General features: G+C 48.7%; 1 long non-coding RNA gene across 1 annotated transcript in view; it reads left to right on the top strand.

Annotated features, from left to right (window-relative positions):
* LOC134908937 (uncharacterized) overlaps positions 1-27,498 on the top strand; it is a 52,586-nt gene that overhangs the window by 17,357 nt on the left and 7,731 nt on the right. The gene's annotated exons all lie outside the window — the stretch shown is intronic.

The raw sequence follows: 27,498 nt of genomic DNA, 5'->3' as shown, positions 1-27,498 counted from the left end.
GTGATAACAAAGTGTAATTGTATCCAACTCGAACATTCCTTCAGCACAAGTGGGAAATAACTCATAGAGTCCCTTTCAAATTCTCTTCACTAGAGTTCCCTTTACTCTGCTATCCCACTCCACTTGCGAGCTATATTGAATTTAAGGTGGTATAATTAATACATATAAAGAGTTGTATAATTATTCCGTTGGAATCAGGACTTCGAATCTCCTACAATCTGGACTGCAGCTTGACAAATAAATCCTCCCCCAGCCATTTATTCAAAGTCATATTAAATGTTTAACTTTAGGTGGTCTGCTCTCTTCATATATTCTTGCTTATCCAGTATGTATGAGGACTATTAGGCTATTCCAGTGCCTTAAATATAATGTTTAATAACTGAACCCCCAGTCCTGTGATGTGTCTCATGCTGTCCCTGATCTCACTTTTCCAATTAATGCAGCAAAAATCACAGTGCTATAATGGAGAGGTGGAGCCTAAGGTGAAAGTTTACCAGTCTTATCATAAAGAAGATTTGTCACAGACCTTAGCTGTCTTCACAACGGGCTCCTGCCCCTTGCCAGTGCTCAGGACGATGATACGGGTATATTGTCACAAGTGGCTTGTAACAGGAGGAGAGCAATAGGCTGATTTTATGTGGAGCTAATGCAGTTGGAGACTCCTGAGAGATTGAGGGGTGACAGGTGCAGCTTCTATTAGCGGAGCGCCGCAGGTGGTTCCCTCACGTTAAATACTAAGGAAGCGGCTCCGTAGAGCATACATGGAGTCAGGGCAGCTTATATTAACAGAGCGCCGGAGGTGGCTCCCTTACGTTTAATATTACAGGGGCAGCTCCGGCGGGTGTGACTAGAGACGGGGGCAGCTTATATTAGATGAGAGCCGGAGGTGTTTCCCTCACGGTAATTACTAGGAGAGGCAGCTCTGGCGGGCGTGACTGGAGACGGGGCGGCTTATATTTAGAGGAGAGCCGGAGGTGTTTCCCTCATGTTAATCACTATGAGAGGCGGCTATGCTAGGCGGAGCTCAGGCGCGGCTTATCGGAAAAGGTAGGTGAGGTGGGTGGCGCCGGCATATGGAATCAGTAGCCACGGTACAGTCAGGATAGCGGGACTGACAGCGGACACTATAGAAGTGAGCAGCGCAAGGCACCGGAGTTCAGAAGGGGAGTTTCTCTTACCAAGATGTACCTCATATAAAGTTGTACTCCCTCGGTGATCGCCCTCTCAGTCTCCGCTCTTGTATGCCGCAGTCTCCAAACCTCTTCACCTGAATCCCTTTTTCACGCCTCCACTCTCTGCCGTCCTCTCTTCTATCCAGATCTTCAGGTGCGCTTTCCTCCGGACTGAGGCTCCTTCCTCTCCTCGGCTCCTGCTGAATGTTTACAGCTCTTGAACGCAGGACAGGAGGAGAGAGAAGTTATGCTCACCGTAGGGGCACCACCAGTGTGAGGTAAACCGCTGTGTCTTCCCCTTTTTATACTGCGCTCTTCAGGGTCTCGAGAACAGTCCTCTTTCCCGCTCAGGTCGCGGGACCCACAGCCTGGTGATGTCTCGTGTACCCCCCCCCCCAGCTGTGATCTTAGACAGCTGTACATACCAGTCTCTGAAGGAGAGTCTCGAGGCAAAAGCTTTTTTTCCCGCTCACCAATAAGCACCACAGAGCCCAAATTACCTCACCAAACCTTTACTCCACATCAGGAGTATATAAACACATATACTGTTATATATATACATTTTCAATTAGATATTGGTCCTTTGTAGAATATATATTAATATGTCCTGCTTGTACACATATGTTAACCAGTCAGGGTCACATGTAAAATGTACAAAGACATTTATTCAGATACACATGACAGAAAAAAATGTCTACTGATGAAGGTAGACTGATAGCTTAAAACATGAAACACAGAAGCTGGGACTACTTGCAAGAGGTAGACAATTGCGCATGAATCATGGGGAGTGTCAGGCGTCCCTGGGTCTCAACCTCTAGATCCTATGTAAGGGTCCCACTGTCTGTCCACTTTCCTTGCCCGGCAATTATCACATGTATAAAAGAAAAAATTAAAAAACATGGTTTGTACAGACCATTGTCCAATCCTCTAGTCATCTGCACACCCTGGCTTATTAATACGCCTGCAGATAATACACTGAGAAAAGACAGCAAGACTTGTCCAGCAAAGAAACAAAAGGAAGAAAACACAAGAATAAAAGAAACCAAACACACAGATAATTACATAAAAATGAATTATACAAATAGTGTATGCTGTGAAATTCATATGAAAGTGTTCAACAAGATTTGTAATATGTAGCTAACAACATCAAATTGAATGAATAGAATATTGAATGTAATTAACCCCACGTATAGTTTAAAGGTTGGATAGGTCAATAATGAGAAGAACATTCATATGTAGCATGATCGGAAACAACAAAAAATATTGCTATAGGATTAATCTTTCTTTTTTCTTTGATAGCCTTGTAGTTTTGTGTTTGTCAAAGCGAATATGTAAATCATTAACTATTTTATCAATATACATTTTTTTGGACACAGAACCATTACCAGATAAATGGACTATGAGGTGATAGAATTACATTATGCATGAAAGATTATTATTATTATTATTATTATTATTATTATTATTATTATCCTTTATTATTAACCTCTATATGGCACCACAAGTGTTCTGCAGCGCCTAATTACAGAGTACAGAAAGCGAGTAGCATGTGAAAGATTTTGGAGGTGGGATTAGGAGGAAGTAATCAGCAGGCAGGAAAGTCGGTGTGCATTAGCGAATGTGTGTACGGGAAGAGAAACCGTTATGTGCATTTACAGAGCTGGCTTACATGTAAGCATCTACTACCATTCTGATTTACGGTGGTGTATTTCCATTTGGTTATTGTGGGACACACAGCAGGTGGAAGAATTCCCCTCAAACCACACTCCAGATTCATCCTGCTTTTCATGTGCTGGTGCTATTAGTGTTGACGATAATGCACTATTGTGTGTTTTTTTATGTTTTTTTCGTATGTACTTGGACTTATCATGAGATTTGGAAACATCTCTGACCTGTTTATGATGATAAGTATGGTAATATTATGGTGTTGATTTTAGCGCAAACCTTGTTGGTATTTTTATATATATTGTCTGTGATTGCATGAGTTAGGTGCTGCTTTAAATAAGAATTTGATACCTACTGGTAATTCCTTTTCTCCTAGTTCGTAGTGGATACTGGGGTATTGTACTTTAGTACCATGGGGTATAGATCGGTTCCACTGTAGCCTGGCACTTTAAAAAACCTTTAGTGTGTGTATGTGTGTGCTGACTCCTCCCCTCTATGCCCCTCCTACCAGACTCAGTCTAGGAAAACTGTGCCCGAGGAGACGGACATAATATGAGAGAAGAAACAATACAACAGCAGTGAGGCAAACAGCCAACCCACAACCATAAACAAAAGGAGGGAGCTAACCAGAACAGAGGATTGCAACACCAACCTTACCAAGATAGCACAACTATCCCAACAACATAACGAGACCGACACACCGGTCCAACCAAATACTTACACATGTAAGCAGGAACGAAGCACTGAGGCAGGTGCCCAGTATCCACTACGGACTAGGAGAAAAGGAATTACTGGTAGGTATCAAATTCCTATTTTCTCTTACGTCCTAGTGGATACTGGGGTCTTGTACTTTAGTACCATGGGGAAGTCCCAAAGCTCCCAAGCGGGTGGGAGAGTGCTGAGACCCCTGAAAAACCGCCTGACCAAACTGAAGGTCATCCTTGGCCAAGGTATCGAACCTATACAATTTAACAAATGTGTTCGAAACAGACCAAGTATCAGCTCGGCACAAGTGTAGGGCCGATACTCCCCGGGCAGCCACTCGGGAAGAGCCCACAGACCTCGCCGAGTGAGCCTGAACAGACGTCGGCAAGGGCAGAGCCGCTGAAGCATAGGCCTGTTGAATGGTCAACCGGAGCCAGCGGTCAATAGATTGCTTAGAAGCCAGCCAACCAATCTTGGAGGCATCATATAGGACAAACAGCGAGTCAGATTTCCAATGATGGGCCGTCCTTTTGACATAAATCTTCAGGGCCCTGACCACATCCAAGGATTCAGGACCAACGGAAGTGTCAGACAACACTGGAACCGCAATAGGTTAATTCACATGAAAGGCTGACACCACTTTTTGCAAGAGCTGAGGACGGGTCCTAAGTTTCGCTCTATCTTCATGAAAAATCAAATAAGGGTTCTAACAGGATAAGGCTCCCAATTCAGACGCCAATGTCAATAACATCACCGTCTTCCAGGTGAGAAATTTTAACTCCACCCTACGTAAGGGTTCAAACCAGTCCGACTGGAGAAAGGACAGAACCACATTGAGGTCCCACGGAGCCGTGGGAGGTACAAAGGGCGGTTGCAAATGAAGAACTCCCTTTGGGAAAGTTTGTACTTTCCGCAACATGGCAAGTTGTTTCTGGAAGAAAATAGAGAGCGTAGAAATCTGAACTTTGATGGAGCCTAACTGTAGGCCCATATCTACTCCTGCTTGCAGGAAAAGTAGAAACTGACCAATTCTGAATTCCACGGGAGAAACCTTTCTACCCTAACACCAGGAAACATACTTTTTCCAGATACGATGGTAATATTTCAACATAACCATCTTCCTGGCCTGGACCATGGTGGAAATGACCCTGGAGGGAAGACCCTTCTATAGCTAGAATTTCCCTCTCAACTTCCAAGCTGTCAAACGTAGCCACTGTATGTCTGGATAGACGAACGGACCTTGTTGAAGATCTTCTCAGAGCGGTAGAGGCCAGGGATCCCCCAGAGCCATGGTTAGGAGGTCTGAGTACCACGCCCGTCGAGGCCAATCTGGGGCAATTAGAATTGCCTGAATGGTTTCCAGTCTTAGTCTTTTGAGAACATTTGGGATTAGCAGTGGAGGAGGGAACAGGTATGCAAACTGGTACATCCACGGCGTCGTCCGCGCGTCCACTGCAACAGCCTGCGGATCCCTCGTACTGGAACAGTAACGACATAGATCTGGCGGCTTTCACGAATCAACAAGAAGCTATCTGTGGACAGCCCCATCGGTGAATTAACTGTTGAAACACATGGGGCTGTAGGCCCTATTCCCCCGGATGGAGGTCGTGCCTGCTGAGGAAGTCTGCTTCCCAGTTGTCCACTCCTGGAATGAATATGGCTGAGATGGCCCTTCCTTTGGCCTTCACCCAGAGATGGATTTTTGAGACCTCTCACATTGCCACTCTGCTTCTTGTTCCCCCTTGACGGTGTATGGACGCCACCGCTGTAGCATTGCCCAACTGAACCTGGATCGCTTGATCCTTCAGGAGATGAGAAGCCTGCAGAAAAGCACTGTAAATTGCCCCGAGTTCCAGGATGTTTATCGGCAGAACAGATTCCTATCTTAACCATATCCTCTGGAACTGGGCCCCTTGGGCCACAGCCCCCCAACCCCGGAGGCTGGCATCCGTTGTCAGTAAAATCCACGAGTGGATATTAAAACTACTGCCCTCTACCAGGTGAGGAACCTGTAGCCACCATAATAGAGAAATCCGGCCTTTCTGATATAAGGTTCTTCCTGATGCATGTGAAGGTGAGACTCCGACCATTTGTCCAGCAGATCCAGCTGGAATGGCGGGGCATGAAATCTGCCGTATTGGATTGCCTCGTAAGCAGCCACCATCTTGCCCAGTAATTGGATGCAAAGATGTATGTAGACCTTGCGAGGACTGAGCACTGAGCGAACCATAGCCTGAATAGTCAAGGCCTTGTCCATCGGGAGAAACACCCTTTGAGCCACTGTATCCAGAATCATTCCCTGTAACTGAAGACGTTGGGTCAGTTCCAGATGAGATTTATGAAAATTTAGGATCCACCCATGATCCGTAAGCAGGCAAGTCGTCAGGTCGATGCTGTGCAGCAGACGCTCCTTGGACACAGCCTTTATGAGGAGATCGTCCAAGTTGGGGACTATGTTTACTCCCATCATGCGCAGTTGCAGCATCATCTCCGCCATGACTTTGAAGACCCTCGGCGCTGTGGATAATCCAAAGGGTAAGGTCTGAAACTGGAAATGGTAAAATATGGCAAACCTGAGGTAAGTCTGATGAGTGGGCCACATGGGAATGTGCAGGTAAGCATCCTTGACATTCAGAGACACCAGGAATTCCCCCTCCTCCGATGCGGACACCACCCCCTGCAGGGATTCCATCTTGAACACCCTCAGATATGGGTATAGAGACTTCCGGTTCAAGATGGGGCGCACCGAACTGTCTGGTTTGGGAACGACAAAGACTGGAGTAAAAACCCCTGTTATGGAGGAGGTACTGGAACCACCACCCCCATCTGCAAAAGTTTTTGAATAACCTCTTGCAAGTTCACTTTTCCAGAGGTTAATGCTTGTAAGCCCGACCTGAAAAATCCGTGAGGAGGTAGTGCTTAAAAAATAGGATTTTAATACCTACCGGTAAATCCTTTTCTCTTAGTCCGTAGAGGATGCTGGGGACTCCAAAAGGACCATGGGGTATAGACGGGATCCGCAGGAGACATGGGCACTTTAAGACTTTTTAAATGGGTGTGAACTGGCTCCTCCCTCTATGCTCCTCCTCCAGACCTCAGTTATAGGAACTGTGCCCAGGGAGACGGACATTTCGAGGAAAAGGATTTTTGTTAAACCAAGGGTGAGATACACACCAGCTCACACCACGATACACCGTACAACATGGCTTTTAACTAAACACCAGTTAACCAACTTCAGCAACAGGCTGACCTCAACCGAAACACAACCTTCGTGCAACATAGGGGGTAATTACAAAACCATTTGCACTGCAGGTGTGGCAGATATAACATTTGCAGAGAGAGTTAGATTTGAGTGGGGTGTGTTCAAACTGAAATCTAAATTGCAGTGTAAAAATAAAGCAGCCAGTATTTACCCTGCACAGAAACAAAATAACCCACCCAAATCCAGGGCCATAACTACGTGTGTGCCAAGTGGGCTTGGCACACAGCGCAGTTGCCCTGAGGGCGCACGGCCAGCGGCATGTAATGAGTCAAATTGACTCATTACATGCCGCTTCTGCTGTGTGCGCCGTGCTGTGGAGGGAGAAGAGGACCAGCGCCGGGCAGCGGAGAAGGAGGAGGAGGGATGGGGAGCAGGGAGCCGCAGCAGCGCTATGTCATTGGTAGTAAGCGCCGCTGCAGCATCCCCCTCTCCTTCTGTATTGGCTGCCCGGCGCTGCTGTGGATGCTGGGATGCGGTTCCTCCATCCCAGCATCCACAGCAGCGCCAGGCAGCCAATACAGAAGGAGAGGGGGATGCTGCAGCGGCGCTTACTACCAATGGCATAGCACTGCTGCAGCTCCCTGCTCCCCCTCCCTCCTCCTCCTTCTCACCTCACTGCCTGCACCGAGGGAGCTGCACGAGGAGCCTGACTGCCAGCAGGGAGATGGTAAGTATATCTCTCTTTCTCTTTCTCTCTCTCTCTCTCTCTCTCTCTCTCTCTCTCTCTCTCTCTCTGGGTCACCGTCTGCCGCAATGTGTAAAAAGGGGGATGGCTGCCGCAATGTGTAAAAAGGGGGACTGGCTGTAAAAAGGGGGACTGGCTGCCGCAATGTGTACATAGGGGGCCTGGCTGCCGCAATGTGTAAAAAGGGGGCCTGGCTGCCGCAATGTGTAAAAAGGGGGACTGGCTGCCGCAATGTGTAAAAAGGGGGACTGGCTGCCACAATGTGTAAAAAGGGGGCCTGGCTGCCGCAATGTGTAAAAAGGGGGCCTGGCTGCCGCAATGTGTAAAAAGGGGGACGCTGTCTGCTGTAATGTATAAAAGGGGCTCTACCTGGTGTAGTGGCGCTACTGTGCAGCGTAATTTGAATAATGTAGACTACTGTGCACCGTAGTATGAATTGCTATTATTTTGTGGCCACACCCCTTCCCCGTGAAGCCACGCCCCTATAATTTTTTCGCACTGCCCCTATCTTACATGGGGGGGGGGGGGCGCGCCACTGTCGTTTCTTGCACACAGCGCTAAAATGCCTAGTTACGGCACTGCCCAAATCTAACTCTCTCTGCAAATGTTATATCTGCCCCCCTGCAGTGCACATGGTTTTACCCAACTGCTAACAAATTTGATGCTGCGATCGACTCGGAATTACCCCCATAAGCAATAACTACTAACAAGTACTGCAGCTAGAGTCCGCATTGGGACGGGCGCCCAGCATCCTCTACGGACTAAGGGGGTCATTCCGAGTTGTTCGCTCATTGCCGATTTTCGCAACGGAGCGATTAAGGCAAAAATGTGCATGCGCTTGGTACGCAGTGCGCATGCGCTAAGTATTTTAGCACAAAACTTAGTAGATTTACTCACGTCTGAACGAAGAATTTTCATCGTTGAAGTGATCGGAGTGTGATTGACAGGAAGTGGGTGTTTCTGGCCGGAAACTGACTGTTTTCTGGGAGTGTGCAGAAAAACGCAGGCGTGCCAGAATAAAAATCGGGAGTGTCTGGAGAAACGGGGGAGTGGCTGGCCGAACGCAGGGCGTGTTTGTGACGTCAAACCAGGAACGAAACGGGCTGAGCTGATCGCAATGTAGGAGTTAGTCTCGAGCTACTCAGAAACTGATAAGAAATTTCTATTCGCAATTCTGCTAAGCTAAGATACACTCCCAGATGGCGGCGGCCTAGCGTGTGCAATGCTGCTAAAATCTGCTAGCGAGCTAACAACTCGGAATGAGGGCCTAAGAGAAAAGGATTTACCGGTAGGTATTAAAATCCTATTTTCTCATACTTCCTAGAGGATGCTGGGGACTCCAAAAGGACCATGGGGTTTATATCAAAGCTCCAGCCCGGACGGGAGAGTGCGGACGACTCTGCAGCACCAATTGAACAAATAAGAGGTTCTCAGCAGCCACGGTATCAAACTTGTAGAACTTAGCAAAGGTGTTTGAACCCGACCAAGTAGCTGCTTGGCAAAGTTGAACCGCCGAGACTCCTCGGGCAGCTGGCCAGAATGAACCCACCTTTCTGGTAGAGTGGGCCTTCACTGGATCCGGTAACGGCAATCCTGACGTAGAATGAGCATGCCGAATCGTATCACAGATCCAGCGCGCAATAGTCTGCTTAGAAGCAGGAGCCCCAATTTTGTTGGGAGCATACAGGATAAACAGAGCCTCTGTTTTCCTAATACGAGCCGTTCTGGCTACATACATTTTCAAAGCTCTGACCACATCAGAAACTTTGAAACAGCCAAGGCTTCAGTAGCCACAGGCACCACAATAGGTTGGTTTATGTGAAACGAAGAAACCACCTTCGGCAGAAATTGTTGACGAGTTCTCAATTCCGCTCTATCCTCATGGAAGATCAAATAGGGGCTCTTGTGAGACAAAGCCGCTAACTCCGACACCTGCCTTGCGGACGCCAAGGCCAAAAGCATGACCACTTTCCAAGTGAGAAATTTTAACTCAACCTTTCATAAAGGTTCAAACCAGTGTGACATAAGAAACTGCAACCACGTTAAGGTCCCATGGTGCCACCAGGGGCACAAATGGAGGTTGGATGTGCAGCACTCCCTTCACGAAAGTCTAAACCTCTGGAAGGGCGGTAAATTCTTTTTGAAAGAAAATCGATAAGGCCGAAATCTGCACTTTAATGGAGCCTAACTTTAGGCCCGCATCCACACCTGCTTGCAAAAAATGGAGAAAACGACCCAGCTGAAATTCATCCGTAGGAGCCTTCTTGGATTCACACCAAGACACATGTTTTCTCCAAATACGGTGATAATGCTTCACCGTTACTTCCTTTCTAGCTTTAAGTAGAGTGGGGATGACTTCACCGGGAATACCCTTCCGAGCTAAGATTTGGCGTTCAACCGCCACGCCGTCAAACGCAACCGCGGTAAGTCTTGGAACACGCACGGCCCTTGCTGTAATAGGTCCTCTCTTAGAGGAAGAGGCCAGGGATCTCCTATGAGTAATTCCTGAAGATCCGGATACCAGGCCCTCCGTGGCCAATCTGGAACAATGAGTATCGCCTGAGCCCTTGTTCTTCTTATGATCCTTATCACCTTTGGAATGAGTGGAAGTGGAGGGAACACATATACCGACTGAAACACCCACGGTGTCACCAGGGCGTCCACTGCACTGGCTTGAGGGTCCCTCAACCTGGAACAATATCGTTGAAGCTTCTTGTTGAGGCGAGACGCCATCATGTCTATTTGAGGAATTCCCCAATGACTTGTCACTTCTGCAAAGACCTCTTGATGCAGACCCCACTCTCCTGGATGAAGATCGTGTCTGCTGAGGAAGTCTGCTTCCCAGTTGTCCACGCCCGGAATGAAGACCGCTGACAGAGCGCTTGCATGTTTTTCCGCCCAGCGAAAAACTTTTGTGGCCATCGCCGCTCTGCTCTTTGTTCCACCCTGGCGGTTTATGTACGCCACTTCTGTAATGTTGTCCGACTGAATCAGGACGGTCAGACCGCGAAGATGTTCCGCTTGTAGAAGGCCATTGTAGATGGCTCTTAATTCCAGAATGTTTATGTGCAGACAAGCTTCCTGGCTTGACCATTTTCCCTGGAAATTTTCCCCCTGAGTGACTGCTCCCCAGCCTCGGAGACTTGCATCCGTAGTCACCAGGACCCAATCCTGGATCCCAAACCTGCGTCCCTCCAGGAGGTGCGAACTGTGGCGTCACCACAGGAGAGATACTCTGGTCCTGGAGGATAGGCTTATTTTCCGGTGCATGTGCAGGTGAGACCCGGACCACTTGTCCAACAGGTCCCACTGAAACACCCTGGCATGGAACCTGCCAAACGGAATGGCTTCGTATGCTGCCACCATCTTTCCCAACACCCGTGTGCATTGATGAATCGACACTCTTGCCGGTTTCAGAATCTCCTTGACCATGTACTGGATTTCCAGAGCTTTTTCTACTGGGAGAAAGACTCTCTGCAGTTCCGTGTCTAAGATCATGTCCAAGAATGACAGCCGTGTTGTCGGAACCAACTGTGAATTTGGCAAATTTAGGAGCCAACCATGTTGTTGCAGGACTTTCAGGGAGAGCGCAACGTTTCTTAGTAACTGCTCCTTTAATCTTGCCTTTATCAGGAGATCGTCCAAGTACGGGATAATTGTGACACCCTGCTTGCGCAGGAGCACCATCATTTCCGCCATTACTTTGGTGAAAATCCTCGGAGCCGTGGAAAGACCAAACGGCAACGTCTGAAATTGGTAATTACAATCCTGAACAGCAAACCTCAGGTAAGCTTGATGTGGAGGAAATATTGGGACATGTAAGTAGGCATCTTTTATGTCGACTGAAGCCATAAAATCCCCCCTTCCAGATTGGAGATTACTGCTCGGAGAGATTCCATCTTGAATTTGAATTGTTTTAGAAAGAATTGAGGGATTTTAGGTTCAGAATCGGTCTGACCGAGCCATCCGGTTTCGGGACCACGAACAGGCTTTAATAAAAACCTTCTCCCCGCTGTGACGGGGGGGACCGTGACAATAACTTTCTGCAGACACAGCTTTTGTATCGCAGCGCATACTACTTCCCTTTCCGGAAGAGAAGCTAGTAAGGCTGATTTGAAAAATCGGTGAGGGGGCACGTCTTGAAACTCCAGTTTGTACCCTTCGACCACTATTTCTTGCACCCAAGGATCCAGGGCCGAACGAGCCCAGACCTGACTGAAGAGTTGAAGACGTGCCCCCACCGGTGCGGACCCCAGCAGCGGAGCCCCAGCGTCATGTGGATTTGGCAGCGGCCGGGGAGGAGTTCTGCTCTTGGGAGCTTGCCCCAGCCGGTGACTTTTTACCCCTTCCCCTACCTGTAGCAGCAAGGAAGGAGGACCCTCGTCCTTTTTTTAGTTTATTAGACCGAAAGGACTGCATCTGATAAGGAGGCGTCTTCTTTTGTTGTGCAGGGACATACGGTAGAAAAGATGACTTACCCGCGGTAGCTGTAGATACCAGGTCCGCGAGGCTCTCACCAAACAAAACACCACCTTTATACAGCAGAGCCTCCATAGCCCTCTTAGAGTCAGCATCACCATTCCATTGATGAGTCCATAATGCTCTCCTAGCCGAGATTGCCATGGCATTGGCCCTTGATCCCAAGAGGCCAATATCTCTCGCAGCCTCCCTTAGATAGACTGCAGCGTCCCTGATATGACCTAGCGTCAAAAGAACGCTATCCCTATCCAGGGTGTCCAAGTCAGATGATAAGTTATCTGCCCACTTTTCAATTGCACTACTCACCTATGCTGAGGCCACTGCAGGTCTGAGCAGTGTACCCGTAGTGACATAAATAGATTTCAAAGTAGTTTCCTGCTTACGATCCGCAGGATCCTTTAGGGCCGCCATGTCAGGGGACGGAAGCGCCACCTTCTTGGACAGCCGTGCTAGAGCCATGTCCACGTTGGGGGTCGACTCCCACTTTTTCCTATCCTCAGAGGGAAACGGGTATGCCATAATAATTCTCTTGGGAATCAGCAACTTTTTGTCAGGAATTTCCGAAGCCTTTTCAAAAAATGTTCAGTTCGAGAGGGAGGAAACGTTACCGGAGGTTTCTTTCCTTTAAACATACAGACCCTTGTCTCAGGAACAGCAGGGTCTTCCGTGATATGTAACACTTCCTTTATTGCCACAATCATGTACTGAATGCTCTTAGCCAGTTTAGGATTCAACCTGGCATCACCATAGTTGACACTGGAATCCGAATCCGTGTCTGTATCAGTGTCTGCTATTTGGGTAAACGGACGTTTCTGTGACCCTGAGGCAGAGCCGGATTAAGGGGGGGGTCCCGGGGATACGTACCCCCGGGCCCCCCTTTCCAAAAGGGCCCTCTGCCCATACACGCATGCAGAGGAGGGGGGGTTCCGAGTACCTAGAAACCCCCCCTGCATGCTGATCCATCGTAGCAGCTGACAATTTTTTTTTTCTTATTTTAGAGCCACATAGAGACTGTGCGGCTGCCGGCAGCTGAGCTGCCTTCACTGACTGAATGGGGACGGACTCGGAGGCAGGCTGGCTGAGTGTAGGGGGAGCTGGCTGCAGAGGAAGCAGCAGCTCCTCCCAGGAAGTTCTCCCATGTGACCAGTCTGGCTGGCCGGGTGAGGCAGTAAATCTGTGCAGTGCACGGCAGCTGTGTATTTCATGTGCAAGTGCAAAGTGGGATTAGTTATGCTGGACAGGTGAGGCACCCACTGTCCTGGTGTTTGAGGGGGAGGGAGAGGAGTATGCAATGTGTTTATATGCTGTATGTGTGTATCCTATGTATGTGTATATAATGTGTATGTATCCTATGTCTGTATATGCTGTGTGTATGTATCCTATGTGTCTGTATATGCTGTGTGTATGTATCCTATGTGTCTGTATATGCTGTGCACAGTATATGTATCCTATGGCTGTATGTAGGTATCCTATGTGTCTGTATATGCTGTGTGTATGTATCCACTATGTTTGTATGTATATATGCTGTGTCTATATGTTGTGTGTATGTATACTATATGTGTATATGCTGTGTGTATGGATACTATATGTGTATAGTGTGTGTATATTCTGTATGTGTGCATGCTGTGTGTATTTATGCTCTCTTGGTGTATGCATGCATGTATGTATGTATGTATGCTCTGTTTGTGTGTACATGTGTGCTGTGTGTGTATGTATGCATGCCCTGAGTGTGTGTCTGCAGTATGCATGTTGGATCTGTGTATTTATGTATATATGCTTTTGTAAGGATGCTATGCGTGTATGTATGTATGTATGTATGTATGTATATATGCATGCTGTGTATATGTACAGAAGTGTGTATATGTGTATGTATTATATATATATATATATATATATATATATATATATATATATATATCTCTCTGGGATGGTTGGCACTCCTTTCAAATAGAGTAACTTGCCCCGGTGCCTTCCTTATGCAAAGTGTATGAAACCGTGGTCTTCTAGAGAGGGGTTAACAACGGCCCACCCCCAGTGTGTAAAAACCAGGCGGCACTCAAAAGACTGTGAAAAAGAGTAGAATGTACTTGCAAATCAAATTTCAATCATAAAGGGCATAGCTTGCCGACGTTTCAGCACCACGCAGGGCGCTTTTTTCAAGGCTGTATGCGGTGAAGTAAACAAAACCAAACAGTGCATAAAACATACCATTATGTGTTTGTGTGTGTGTATGTGTATATATATATATATATATATATATATATATATATATATATATAAAACATACATGCATGCATGTACGGAAACCCCCCCAAGAAAATCCTGCGTTTGCCCCTGCCACCACAGATCTCTCTTCCGATCCGATCTGTGGTGCTTTGCTCCCGTCCACACTGCAGCAGCGGCCGTACAGACAGGACAGCTGAGCGACGGCTCAGCTGTCCAATAACGTATGAGTGAAGTAGGCTGCCCCAATGGCTGAGCGGCAGGCTACTTCATTCATACATGATTGGAGAGCTGAGCAGTCGCTCAGCTGTCTGTGCGGTTGGCGGGGACGGGAGCGCAGGTCGATCGTTGGATGGTATGTGACACCCCCCGTCCTCCTCCTCTCTTGAATAGGGGCCCCACTGTCTTAAGTACCCCGGGCCCCCCATGGACTTAATCCGGCTCTGCCCTGAGGGAGCCTGCGTTTGGGATAAAGCATCTTCCATGGATTGTCTCCATGTTTGGTTCTGAGCCTCAGATTTATCCAATCTCTTATTTAACCACTTGTTCACTCCCCCACACTGTTCTGTCTCTACTCCAGCCTCCTCCTGGGAAGAGCCTTCAGCCTCAGACATGTCAACACACTCGTACCGACACCACTATCACAGTGGGCTATAGGGGACAAACCCACAATAAGGCCTATTAGAGAAACACAGAGGGAGTTTGCCAGCTCACACCCAGCGCCTAACCCAGTCTGAAAGCATATATATATATATATATATATATATATATATATATATATAATGCCCCCGACCTGACAGCGCTTTTAATAATAATCAACACCAAATTTGCTGTGCCCCCCCCCCCCGTTTAGCACCCTGTTACTTGCCACAGAAGTGTAGGAGGCCAGGACCAGTGTCTCTGCAGCTCACTGTTGGAGATAAAATGGCGCTGATTAGAGCTGGGAGGACCAAGCCCCGCCCCCGTAATGGCGCGCTTATGTCCCGCTATTTTTTTATATTGGCGGGGGTTTGTATACAGTGCCTATGCACTGTATTTACTGTTGCCAGGCTGATTTGAGGTCTTATTGCTGCCCAGGGCGCTCCCCCTGCACCCTGCACCCAGTAGTGCCGCTGGTGTGTGGGAGCAATGGCGCGCAGCGCGACCGCTGCGCGGTGCCTCTGAGACTGAAGTCTTCTGACGTCTTTAGTGAAGTATTCTGTACTTCGGTTACTCACCCGGCTTCTTTCTTCTCGCTCTGTAAGGGGGACAACGGCGCGGCACCGGGAACGAGTAGCTAGGCTATACCAAGTGATCAGACCCTCTGGAGCTAATGGTGTCCAGTGGCCTAAGAAGCAGAGCTTTTAACTCACAGAAGTAGGTCTGCTTCTCTCCCCTCAGTCCCACGAAGCAGGGAGCCTGTTGCCAGCAGTGCTCCCTGAAAATAATAAACCTAAAAAAAAAGAAACTCAGGAGAGCTCCACTAGTGTGTGTCCAGTCTATCTGGGCACAGAATCTAACTGAGGTCTGGAGGAGGGGCATAGAGGGAGGAGCCAGTTCACACCCATTTAAAGTCTTAAAGTGCCCATGTCTCCTGCGGATCCCGTCTATACCCCATGGTCCTTTTGGAGTCCCCAGCATCCTCTAGGACGTATGAGAAATTCCAGCCAATATCCTTTGGAAATAAGGTCCCTCACCCAAAGATCCTGGCAGGACTTCACCCACAAGTGGGCGAAGTGTTGAAGGCGAGCACCTACTTGAAAGTCGCTTAGCCGCTGGGGCCAACCGTCACGCTCAAGGCTTAGCGGCAGGGGATCCGGTGGTCTGGTCCAGGGAGGTGACAGCTGCAGGTTTACGGGACTTACCATGAGATCCTCTGGGAGTAGTGGAGACCCCTCGGCCCCTGCCTCTGAACCTCACCACACGAAAGGACTGCAAGGAGAGTCCGGTGTAAGAATGTCTAGCAGGTGGCGCAGCCGACAGCAGAGAGGTAGACTTACCCGCCATTGTTTGTGAGATCCATTTATTTAGTTCATCTCCAAACACGGCATCACCTGTAAAGGGAAGATTTTCTACACCCTTTTTGGAATCTGCGTCTGCCGACCATTGACGTAACCACAGAGCTCTGCGCGCTAAAACAGCCATAGCAGTGGTGCAGTAGCGGATCTTGCCACGGGCAAGCAGGACTTTTGCCCGGGGCGCCGCCTTCCGGAGGGCGCCAGCGCCATCCGGAGGGCGCCGCACCATGGCAAGATCCGCTGCTGCTGTGCCCCCCGTTGGTCGCTCTGTCCCGCTGCCGCTGTCCCCCGCTGCCCCCCGCTGTGAAGGGAACTAGACGCGTAGCGTCTAGTTTCCCTTCATGGAGAGGACCTTTGCTGTGCGGTGCGCGATGACGTCATCGCGCACCGCACATCATTTCACTACTGTACAGGGGGCGTAAATGACCACGCCCCCTGTACGAAGCCACGCCCCCTTTGCCCGCCCGGGGCGCTGGAAGAAGCAGAACCGGCCCTGCAGTGGTGCGGCCATTTACCTTACACAACTCTTTAATAGCCTTGCTCATAAAATTTGCAGCATCCTGTATATGTTGGAGCAGAGTAATGACCTCTTCCCGGGGTAGAGAGTCTAAACTGTCAATAACCCTATCAGACCACTACTGCCCTGGAAATCCATCCACAAACTATTGTGGGGTGTTGTGCTGAGCCTGCTGCCATATAAATTGCCTTGAGCGTGGTCTCAATTTTACGGTCAGCTGGCTCTTTCATGGATATAGCCCCAGTTTCTTAGTCTGGATACTGACATATTGACTAAAGAGTGGTGGAGAGGGGGGGGGGGGGGGGGGGGGTGAGGTTTCCCATACTTTCCTGTCCTCAGCTGGGAGGGGGAAAGTAGATAAAAACCTCTGAGGAATGTTAAATATTTTATCAGGGTTCAACCAAGCCTCCCTGGCCAGGGAGTTTAATTCCTTAGACACAGGAAAAGTTGCTGAGGTCTTGGGTCTAACATTAAAGTATAACTCCTCCTCTGGTTCTGCCTCCTAATCCGGTATGTGAAGGACCTCTCGTATAGCAAAAATGAGAGCCTCCACCCCAGGGGACAGAGAGCTGTCCTCATCCATATCATCATCATTCACATCAGGCTGATCAGAATCAGAATTAGACTGGAGCACCTGTGGCAGTGAGCATTTATGTGAAACCACTAGGGGGAGATGAGAAGCCTTCTTGGTATCTGCTGCTTTAGCCACACAATCAATAGAGTGTTTTAACACCTGACTCTCTTTTAGCTGCAGCTAATTCTGAATTTACATTCTGAATCATGCTTTTAAAGCTACCTTGCCAGTCAGGTGCCTGAGCTAGGGCCCTGTGGAGACGAGGGACATTGCTCACACATGAGTGACCCCGCTGAGGACGGGGTAGAGTTACAAGCAGCACACATAACCATGTCAACAGACATCTTACACAACTGTAACACAGCGCAATTCACTGACCAACACCTCTGCACAGACCCTAAAGAGTCCCTGGAGTGACACTGAGGAGTGGGCACCAGCACACAGAACACAGCAGCAGTGTGTAGAAATATGTGTATGACCTGATATTAGTGCAGCGGCGCTACGCTGGCGTGCTCCCCCCTTTCTATGACCCCCTGGTACCAGTTTAACAGTCTGTAGCAGCGTGGGTCCTGGAGGAGCAGCGTGCATGCAGCCTTGAAGATCCGCAGCAGGAGGAAATGGCGCCTTCCCGCGTGGTCCCTACCATATTTTATACTGGCCACGTAGTAAAATATAAATAGTACAGTACACACAAAGTCTTGAAACATTGAACACTGCGGGCAACAGCCCTGAACCAGTTTGTCCGCAGCGGGCACTGCAGCTCCGGGCCCGTGACCGCCGCGTGACTTGCTGCCAAATCAGCACCGGGGACCCGCTAACCGGGATCCCGGTGTAACACCTCACCTTGTAACTTTGGCATATGTTAGAGGGTGGCGGCTAGCTGCTGGTGTGGGCACACATACTAACGCTGTGTGATCAGCACCTGAGGAGCTCAGTGTCCTGTCAGCTGGGTTTACGAACCATTAACCCTCAGAACCATTGACCCTCTAAGTCCCATGAAGCAGGTAGCCTGGTTGCCAACCAGAGCTAACTGAAAATAATAAACTAAAATAAAAAATAAAGGAAAATCTCTGGAGCTCCAGAGAAATGTACCCAGCTCCTTGGGCACATTTTTCTAAACTGAGTCTGGTAGGAGGGGCATAGAGGGAAGGAGCCAGCACACACATACTAAAGGTTTTTTTAAAGTGCCAGGCTCCAGTGGACCTGATCTATACCCCATGGTACTAAAGTACAAGACCCCAGTATCCACTAGGACGTAAGATGAAATTGGGTTGTGCCCGGTTATCTGTGTCAATTTTGCTGCTTAAAGCCACGTAAAGCTGCCTATGGAAGAAGCATCTGGTCCTGAGATCTACACATGCAGCCCTGAGTATTTGCCCCTGTAAATTTTTGCTTGTTATAGCGAAGCAGACTCTTACAGGAAACTGCAGGCGCTTGAATTGCAAATAAAAACTGTTGGTGATAAGGGATATATGTGGTATAAACACAGTCTCGCCTGCGCCACTTACTGTTATAATCTCTGCCTTAATCAGGTTCCTCTGCAGAGCAGTTAAATCGGGTTCTGTTGCATAACTTGGGCGGTGTAAAGTTCTGCAGAAGCTTGATCAGCACACCAAATTCCAGTGCACCAAGTGTCAAGCATCTGATTTTTCCTTTATTACTCCTCTGCCTGATGTCACACCGAAATCATACGTACCTCAATTTCTTTCTAGGTCACTAAGATATAGAAGGGTGAAAACGCAATCCAAATTCATCCAGTAGTTTTTGTGTGATGTCAGAACGAACAGACAACCTAACAGACAGACAAAAATTCAGATTTTTTTTCCCGTCTCCATAGTTCTATAGTCCTAGAGGTATATTTCTAAAATAAAATGCTATGTACAGACACAACCTTTACAGCAGGGGTGGGGAACCTCAGGCCTGAGGGCCGTATAAGGCCCGCAGAGCCACTTGATCCGGCCCGGCCAGGCTCACCTAGCTGGGCGCCCGCTGAGATTTTGTTACTAGTGGGCGCCAGGCTTCTTACCCTCAGCAGTAGCCGGAGGCAGGAGATCACTCCTGAGCTCTGGCTTCCGGCTCTGGCAGTGTGCGTGTGCTGCTGTGCGGTGTTATGGGAGAGAGGTCATGACTTCTCTCCCATAGTTCTGAGGAGCGAGCAGCCAGACGGAGAGCAACGGTCCGGAAGCAGGAGCTGGGCTGGTGAGTATTGTGGTTTTTTTTTCTTTTAATGTGTGTGTGTAAGTGTTGCTACTAGGGGGCACATCTAATGGGGCATAACAACTGACTGGTGGCATATCTAATGGGGCATAACAACTGACTGGTGGCATATCTAATGGGGCATAACAAGTGACTGGCGGCATATCTAATGGGGTATAACAACTGACTGGGGGTATATCTACTGGGGACATAACTACTGACTGGAGGCAAAACTACTGACTGGGGGCATATCTACTGGGGTATAACACCTGACTGGTGGCATATCTAATGGGGCATATCTAATGGGGCATAACAACTGACTGGTGGCATATCTAATGGGGCATTACAACTGACTGGTGGCATATCTACTGGGGTATATCTACTGGGGGCAGGCTCATTTTTAATTTGATAATTTTTGTATGGCCCCCGAAGGATTTTATAAATATTCAAATGGCCCTTGGTAGAAAAAAAGGTTCCCCACCCCTGCTTTACAGTATTATTATACGGTATGTATAGTGTGATAAAAGCAGTGGAATTGTGTTTCAGGGCAGGAATATATGTCCAACATTTCTGTCCTATGGGTTTAAAACCCCCAGAAAAGGTATATTTCTGCAAAGCGGCCTTAATTAGAGAAGGCTAATTATTGCTAACACCTGCATAGGTATAAAGAAAGCATGTCAGGCTGGGCAGGAAGTTGCTCATTGCCTGGGGTGCAAGCTGCTGGCTTGCAGAGAGAAACACCATTACCTCCGCAAGTGAGTGCTTTGTTGAACTGCTGATTTGGTGAGTTGGACAGTAGGATCTTCTCACACATAGGGGTAGATTTATGCTAGCCATACATCAGGGCGTTATTGTTCCAACCAGCCAACTAGTTGGCTGGTTGGACCGATAATCTGGCAGTGTGTGGGAGGAAACAATTATCAGCCGTTTGCTCCCACACGCTGAAAAACGTCCAAAAACGGTCTGTCCAACCAGTTGGGAAAATCAAACCTGTTTGGGACTGTAGTGTCCAGGGTGAGCCCCAAGTGTGTCAGGCAACAAGCGGTGTGGCTGCTGGGCAGGCACTTTGAATGAAGTGTGCATGGTGTGGGAGGTGCAGAAGGTAGTGGGTCAGTGCTACAGTTGGTTGCTGTCAAGTGGGGAGGCAGCATCCACTGCTGATAGGCAGCCTGAGAGCACAGCATATGGGGTGAGAGACTAGAGGCTGCCATGTCTACTGGTATCTTGTGTAGGTACAGGGGTAGGATGGTGAATGTGTGGGGGGGGGTATTGTATGAGGGAATGGGGGACGATGGATTATATGTGGGTCCTGGGAGAGTATAGTATATGTAGGTACAGGGGGAGGGTTGAATATATGGGGTACAGGATGAGCATTGGGTATATGGGGGTGGGATGTATGAATTCAGGGTCTGAATGGGGTTGGTAATACAGTGAGAACATGGTGGTATGCTATGAGTTGAGGTGAATATGGAGTAGAGATTAAGAATGGCATTACCGGTAGAGGATGGAGTAATATATGGTGGATGGGGTATATGGTGACTAACACCCATTTCACATCGCAATGCCGGGTCACACTCGGAAATTGGAAACAGGTCCTTCCCAAGTGCGACCCGGCATTGGACCCTTACACATTGCCTCTTTTACCAGCTGTCACGATCCGGGTATCTGGACGCCATTTCTTACCTATCAGATGCCTCCTAAGGCTGGCTCAGCGCTCCAGGACCGGATCCCATCTGTCATCCTGATGTGCACATTCCCGCATCCTCTCCTGTCTCTCTGGACGCAGTCACAGTAACGCCTTATACATCTGGCATGGCGTCTCCCGCGGCCTCCGCCGCCGTCCCTGAGCTTCTGCATTCAGAGTGGCGATTACGCCAGCCGCGGCCTCCGCTGTGTCCGCGTGGTCGGATGTGCATCTGTCAGCCTGGCGTCTCCTGTCTCTGGTGGCCGGCGCCGCCATTGCTGTTTTCCAGACCACATGGATTGCAATCCAAACTTCCCTCCAAGTGTCTGCATGGGCGCAGCCATCTTGGATTCTGTCAGCTGATCATTCCTACCAATCCGTTGTCAGTATTATTAATTTGCATAATTGCCTAGCCAATGCCTTCCTTGCTGCAGGTATAAATAGGTTGTGCCTGAGCAAGGAAGGCGTCAGTGCTTTGGTTGTCAAACCTAGTTCCAGTTTGTCTCTCTCCTGTGATTGTCTTCCAGGTTCCAGCTCCTGTCTCCAGACTTCTGCTATAGAGACCCGCACCAGCATTCCATCTGCGGTGTAGCCTGACTCTCCGATCCATTCTGGACTCACCTGTTTCCAGCTTCAACAATCACCTGCTTCCAGCCCAGCTTCCAGCAGTGTACAGCTTCTCTTAAAGGGCCGGTGTACCAGCATTCCATCTGCGGTGTAGCCTGACTCTCCGATCCATTCTGGACTCACCTGTTTCCAGCTACAACAATCACCTGCTTCCAGCCCAGCTTCCAGCAGTGTACAGCTTCTCTTAAAGGGCCGGTGTCCTTTCTGCAGTTTACCTCTCTCCACCGGTATTATTATTTCTCCGTTCTCAAATTCTACATTTCATCCATATTGCATCGCTCTCAAGCCTCTTTTATTATTTAACTGGTTCCAGCCAGTATCCACTCTGTGCCAACACCTGTCTGGTTCTAACCAGTACCCACAGCAGCATTTTATCTTCAGCAGTCCAGCTTTCCCTGGAACACCAGCTGGTACGACCCTGGGCTTTCTGCATTGCTACAGTTGAGCCTGGTAAGGACTTTCCAACTTGCAGATAATAAGAACTGTCTCATACCACCAGAGCTCTGTGGCCCCTGCCACCCTGTAGTACCCAGGAACTGTATTATTATTTCTCTGCTGATTTTTATGTTTCTTTACTGCTACTGTGATGCATGGAGTTTGTCATAAATAAACATCATTGACTTTTATTCCTGGTTGTCGTGGTCACGCCTTCGGGCAATTCTTCTATATGTCTAGGGGTCTGATACAACCTGCCAGATTCCATTACACCTCAGCCCCTACAACTGAGGCTGCCTCCCATCAGCTCAGGCCCTCAGTTGTGACAGTAAGCACTGACCTAATGAATCCAGCCGGAGACCAGGATCAAGCGGCTAGGCCAATGCAAGAACTGGCAGCCCGACTTGAACATCAGGAGGCTGCACAGGGCCACATCATCCGCTGTCTCCAGGATCTCTCTACTCGGCTGGATGGGATTCAGACAACCCTCCGTGGATCAGACGCGTCCGGTGCGTCAACCACAGTGACTCCAACTATAACCCCACCCACCTTACCCGTTTCTGCTCCACGTCTTCATCTTCCAACGCCAGCAAAATTTGACGGATCTCCAAGATTCTGCAGGGGATTTCTCAACCAGTGTGAGATTCAGTTTGAGCTACAACCTGGCAATTTTCCCAGTGACCGTACAAAAATTGCCTACATCATCTCTCTTCTCAGTGGCTCAGCCCTTGACTGGGCATCACCGTTATGGGAGAGGTCCGACACCCTGCTATCTTCTTACACTGCATTCGTGTCAACATTCAGGCGCATCTTCGACGAGCCAGGCCGGGTAACTTCAGCTTCGTCTGAGATTCTCCGTTTACGCCAGGGATCACGTACTGTAGGACAATATCTTATACAGTTCCAGATCCTGGCATCCGAACTGGCATGGAACGACGAGGCCCTGTATGCTGCATTCTGGCATGGTTTATCCGAGTGTATTAAAGATGAGTTAGCTACCAGAGACTTACCCTCCAAGTTAGATGAGCTAATCTCACTTTGTACGAAAGTTGACTTACGGTTCAGAGAGAGAGCATCTGAGCGTGGAAGATCATCTGCTCCAAAATCTTCTGCTCCTCCTCCTCGCCAACTGTCACCATCTAAAGATGAGCTCATGCAAATTGGTCGTTCCCGTTTAACTCCTGCTGAGCGCCGAAGACGTCTCTCCGAGTCTCTCTGTCTTTATTGTGCAGCTCCGTCTCACACCATTAATGCCTGTCCCAAACGTCCGGGACTCCAGACCCTAGCTCGCCAAGGAGAGGGCCGGCTAGGAGTAATGATCTCCTCTCCATCTCCTCAAGATTGTAATCTCCCAGTCTCGCTTCAAGTTGCTCAACGTTATCAGAACGTCATTGCCCTCCTGGATTCCGGAGCAGCTGGGAACTTTATTACCGAAGCCTATGTTAAACGGTGGTCCCTACCCACCGAGAGACTTCCTTCCTCCTTTTCCTTAACTGCCGTGGATGGCAGTAAAATTTTTGATACAGTTATTGCTCTAAGGACTCTACCAGTTCGTCTGAGAGTGGGAGTTCTTCATTCCGAACTTATTTCACTTTTAGTGATTCCAAGAGCCACACATCCTGTGGTCCTGGGCCTTCCATGGCTCCGTCTTCACAATCCTACAATTGATTGGACGACTACGCAAATCCTGGCATGGGGTTCCTCCTGTGCTGAGACATGTTTGTTTAAAGTGTTGCCTGTCTGTTCTTCCTCCCCCAGGTCGTCTGATGTTCCACCTCCTCCATATCAAGATTTCACGGATGTGTTCAGTAAAGCTTCTGCTGATATCCTTCCTCCTCATAGAGAATGGGACTGCCCGATTGATCTCGTTCCAGGGAAGGTTCCACCTCGAGGCCGAACTTATCCGTTGTCTCTGCCCGAGACGCATTCTATGGAGGAATACATTAAAGAGAACCTAGCAAAGGGGTTCATTCGACCTTCTTCTTCTCCAGCCGGCGCAGGCTTCTTTTTTGTAAAAAAGAAGGATGGTGGTCTGCGGCCGTGCATCGACTACAGAGGTTTGAACGACATTACCATCAAGAACCGCTATCCTTTACCCCTGATTACTGAGCTCTTTGACAGAGTTAGCGGAGCTACCATCTTTACAAAGCTGGACTTGAGAGGTGCATACAATCTCATCCGGATCCGTGAGGGTGACGAGTGGAAGACCGCATTTAACACCCGTGACGGACATTATGAGTACCTCGTCATGCCCTTCGGATTGAGCAATGCTCCAGCTGTCTTCCAGCATTTCGTCAATGAGATCTTCAGAGACATTCTATACCGTCATGTCGTGGTCTATCTAGATGATATCCTCATTTTTGCCAACAATTTAGAGGAACATCGTTTTTGGGTAAAGGAGGTTCTGTCCCGTCTCCGTGTCAATCATCTCTATTGCAAATTAGAGAAATGCGTCTTTGAAGTCAAGTCCATTCCGTTTCTAGGGTACATTGTGTCCGGTTCCGGACTAGAGATGGATCCTGAGAAACTACAAGCAATCCAGAATTGGCCGGTACCCTTAACCCTCAAAGGGGTCCAGAGGTTCTTAGGGTTCGCCAATTATTACCGAAAGTTTATACGAGACTTTTCCACCATTGTGGCGCCTATTACTGCTTTCACCAAGAAGGGTGCTAACCCGTCCAAGTGGTCTGAAGAAGCCATGCAAGCTTTTCATCTTTTAAAACAGAGGTTCATCTCTGCGCCTGTCCTGAAACAGCCTGACATCGACTCTCCTTTCATCTTAGAGGTGGATGCCTCCTCCGTTGGAGTAGGAGCGGTGTTATCTCAGAGGGCTAAAGATGGCCATTTACATCCTTGCAGTTTCTTCTCACGGAAGTTCTCCCCAGCGGAGCGCAACTATGCCATTGGCGACCAGGAGTTGCTAGCCATCAAGCTCGCTCTAGAGGAGTGGAGATATCTGTTGGAGGGAGCTTCTCATTCAATCACCATCCTTACAGACCACAAGAACCTTCTATATCTGAAAGGCGCACAATGTCTCAACCCTCGTCAGGCCAGATGGGCACTTTTCTTTTCCAGGTTCGACTTTAAACTCCAGTTCTGTCCGGGCTCTCAGAATCGCAAGGCCGATGCCCTTTCCCGCTCATGGGAGCAAGAAAATGAGTCAGAGTCTTCAGACAAGCATCCTATTATAAATCCGTTGGCATTCTCCACGGTAGGGATGGACTCTACGCCCCCATCAGGGAAAAGTTTTGTGAAGCCGACACTAAGGAAGAAGCTCATGCATTGGGCCCATGCTTCCCGCTTTGCCGGACATACAGGTATCCAAAAAACCCTGGAGTTTATCTCTAGGTCCTATTGGTGGCCAACTCTGAAAAAGGACGTTTTGGAGTTTATTGCATCTTGCCCAAAGTGTGCTCAACATAAAGTATCCCGCCAGTCGCCTGCGGGGCAACTGGTTCCACTATCTGTTCCCCGTCGACCATGGACCCATTTGTCGATGGATTTTATTACAGATTTGCCCATGTGCAACAAGTTTAATACCATCTGGGTGGTAGTCGACCGGTTCACCAAGATGGCACACTTCATTCCTCTCACCGGTCTTCCGTCAGCTTCCAAGTTGGCTCAAGTGTTCATACAAGAGATCTTTCGACTCCACGGTCTTCCAGAAGAAATTATCTCAGATCGAGGAGTTCAATTCACAGCCAAATTCTGGCGAAGTTTATGTCAAGTCCTCCAAGTCAAGCTAAAGTTTTCCACGGCTTACCATCCTCAGACCAATGGTCAAACTGAGAGGGTGAATCAGGACTTGGAGTCCTTCCTCCGCATCTATGTGTCCTCCTCTCAAGATGACTGGGTTCAATTACTTCCCTGGGCCGAGTTCTGTCATAACAACCAGTATCATTCTTCATCTTCTTCAACACCATTCTTCACCAACTTTGGACTCCACCCTAAAGTCCCTGAGTTCCAACCGCTTCCAGCAACTTCTGTTCCCGCAGTGGATATCACCTTGCATCAGTTTGCCAATATCTGGAAGAGCGTACGATCAGCTCTGCTCAAGGCATCGTTCAGGTACAAGAAGTTTGCGGATAAGAAGCGTCGAGCAGTTCCTGCTCTCAAGGTGGGTGATCGGGTATGGTTATCCACGAAGAATTTGAGGTTAAGAGTTCCCAGTATGAAGTTTGCACCTCGCTACATCGGTCCTTTTAAAATTGATCAAGTCATCAATCCTGTTGCTTACAGACTCCAGTTGCCTCCCTTCTTAAAAATACCCAGGACATTCCATGTTTCCCTGTTGAAACCGCTGATCTTGAATCGGTTTCATTCCTCACTTCCTCCAACTCCGAAAGTCCAAACTCAACGAGGCGTTGAGTATGAAGTAGCCAAGATCCTGGACTCACGTCACCGTTACGGTCAACTTCAGTATCTTATTGACTGGAAGGGTTATGGCCCTGAGGAACGTTCATGGACCAATGCTTCTGATGTCCATGCTCCTACCTTGGTCCGGAGATTCCATTCCAAGTTTCCTCAAAAGCCAAAGAAGTGTCCTGGGGCCACTCCTAAAGGGGGGGGTGCTGTCACGATCCGGGTATCTGGACGCCATTTCTTACCTATCAGATGCCTCCTAAGGCTGGCTCAGCGCTCCAGGACCGGATCCCATCTGTCATCCTGATGTGCACATTCCCGCATCCTCTCCTGTCTCTCTGGACGCAGTCACAGTAACGCCTTATACATCTGGCATGGCGTCTCCCGCGGCCTCCGCCGCCGTCCCTGAGCTTCTGCATTCAGAGTGGCGATTACGCCAGCCGCGGCCTCCGCTGTGTCCGCGTGGTCGGATGTGCATCTGTCAGCCTGGCGTCTCCTGTCTCTGGTGGCCGGCGCCGCCATTGCTGTTTTCCAGACCACATGGATTGCAATCCAAACTTCCCTCCAAGTGTCTGCATGGGCGCAGCCATCTTGGATTCTGTCAGCTGATCATTCCTACCAATCCGTTTTATTATTAATTAGTATTATTAATTTGCATAATTGCCTAGCCAATGCCTTCCTTGCTGCAGGTATAAATAGGTTGTGCCTGAGCAAGGAAGGCGTCAGTGCTTTGGTTGTCAAACCTAGTTCCAGTTTGTCTCTCTCCTGTGATTGTCTTCCAGGTTCCAGCTCCTGTCTCCAGACTTCTGCTATAGAGACCCGCACCAGCATTCCATCTGCGGTGTAGCCTGACTCTCCGATCCATTCTGGACTCACCTGTTTCCAGCTTCAACAATCAGCTGCTTCCAGCCCAGC

Source organism: Pseudophryne corroboree, chromosome 1 (assembly GCF_028390025.1).
Source record: "Pseudophryne corroboree isolate aPseCor3 chromosome 1, aPseCor3.hap2, whole genome shotgun sequence".
In the NCBI taxonomy this organism is placed as follows: domain Eukaryota; kingdom Metazoa; phylum Chordata; class Amphibia; order Anura; family Myobatrachidae; genus Pseudophryne; species Pseudophryne corroboree.
The sequence above is the reverse complement of the archived record's forward strand: the minus strand, read 5'-3'. Positions and strand labels throughout refer to the sequence as shown.